Consider the following 2,308-nt stretch of genomic DNA (forward strand, 5'->3'; position numbering starts at 1 on the left):
TTAGATATTGCCCTTGCATTTATAATTAGCAATTTATTCAATTCATCAGCCCTGCTCTTTCCTGCTACATTATCAAGCCCTCCCCGGACTTTCAGTTAGTTAAATATTCATGAATTATGTAAGTTAAATAAAGGATGTTGAATAAGAAAAGGAAATGTGTGATTCATGAAATAATAAAGATTGCACCCTTTTGGGCCTGGGGTCCGTCTCTGGAAAGTTCCGGGAAACTTTATCGGGACCGAAAGAGTGTTTCTCGAAGCACCCGTAAACTTTCCCGGTACTTACCGGGGCCGATAAAATAACCGGGAGTTACCAGGCTCTTGCGTATACTGCGACGCTCGTCATGAACAGAAGGAGAATGAATTTGCACTATAGATCAGTGCGACAAACTTGATGTAAAGGTGGCGTTCGAAGCGATGACCTTCCATCGTTCCTTTTACACCTTCCAGCAGTGAAGGCGGCTTTTTAAACCTCAGAAATAGGTCAGTAATTCACAAAAAGGCAAGGATCCTCACTATTGTAAACAGGGATTACTTCTTTCAGCAATTTTCAGTTTGTCTGGGAAAATGCTTTTTGCAGCAACTGATTAATAATATTCGCTAAAGGTGACGAAATTAAGTGAAAAGAGCTTTTGATTACACGCATTGGAATATTGTCATAACCAGGGGCTTTCCCAGAAGCTGATGTTTTAGAAATATTTTCAAGTTCTATTGTAGTAGTTAGCTTTTAAGTGATAGGATTGTTATTATTGTCGATGAGGAATGAAGGAAAATTATAATTAACTGGTGGTATAGCACTTGCAAGGCTTGGGCCGATATCAGTAAAATATTTACCAAATCCGAGGCTCGGCAATCACCTTGGAATCGATGATTGATTTCCCTTCACATTTAAAACTGAAGGCAATGAAGGCTTGCTTGTTTGCTCATTTATCACTTCATTTAGCAATTTCCAAGTTAATTTAAGGTCTTTTTTAGCATTGTCATACTTATTATCATAGTGGGAACGTTTGGCAATGCGAATTATGTGGTTCAGTTTATTTTTATATGTCTTATATTGTAGTTCACAAGACTTACTGGGTGATTTGATTAATTTTTTATAAAGACTATTTTTCCGATTTATAGATTTCAGTAAGGCTGGGGTCAATCAAGGAGACCTAAACGTGTTCATTTGTTTGCCTTTGATCCATTTTATTGGAAAAGAGGTATCAAATTGCCTCGAGTATTCATTTATCAATCTACTGTAGGATTCATTCAGGTCATCCGAGTTTAGCAGTTTCAGCCAATCAGTTAGCGTAAGAGATTCATTGAATTTATTTAAATTGTCTTCTTTAAATGAGCGCTTAAGAAGTTTCTTCTCACTTTTATGCGGCAAAACTTCAACATAAAAAAGAGCACAGATCGGAAAATGACCCGATAAATCATTGAGAACAATACCGGTGAAGACATGTGTTGAGAGATGATTGGTAAATATGTTGTCAATTAATGTTGCAGAATAGGAAGTCAGGCGAGTTGGATTCGATATGAGTGGTAAAAAAGCGTGTGAAAATAGATATTCCATAAAGTCCTGAGTGGGCACATGATGATTGTACTGAAGTTAATCTAAAGTAAAATCACCCATCATAGCAACATTTGTTGTCTTTTGAAATAATGGAAAGAACATCATCAAATTTATCTAAAAAAGCAGTTACGTGATAGTTAGGTAATCTATATATAGACAGAGCCGACAATGATGTCTTTCCCTTGAGTTACGACTATTTCCACAAAACGTGATTCAATTAATTATCTCAGGGTCGGAGAAATTACATTCCGGATGAAGTTTACAGTCAAGACCATTTTGTCAATAAATCCCAGACGCATACAAAACATGGACTTAAGGTCCATGGACCCCTTCATGGACCCGGTCCATGGACTTCCACTGTGGACCACCCCTCATTTTGTAAAGTTACAAGCAGAAAAATCTTTAGACGAAAGAGGAAAGTGATCCACACACTTATCTGCACAATTTTAGCAATTGTCTCTTATTAAGTCAAGAGAAAAATTCAGGTGGCTCCAACGGGATTCGAACCCATGACCCTCTGCGATGCTGGTGCAATGCACTACAAACTGAGCTTTGAAGCCACTCAGTTGGGAGCAGGTCAATTTGTTGGGCTTATTTGTTTCGGTGAAGGACTCGATGAATGAAATTAACGTGTATTTGAAAAGCGGGTTATTGACGAATCCCTTTGGAGCCACCAAATAGGTGGTATAAGTGTCTACGACAGGCAATTGCTTAAATCAGTACATGTAGCCCTATATTCCTGTCACGGCCC

The sequence above is a fragment of the Montipora capricornis genome, chromosome 3, assembly GCF_036669925.1.
Source record: "Montipora capricornis isolate CH-2021 chromosome 3, ASM3666992v2, whole genome shotgun sequence".
NCBI classification, from domain to species: domain Eukaryota; kingdom Metazoa; phylum Cnidaria; class Anthozoa; order Scleractinia; family Acroporidae; genus Montipora; species Montipora capricornis.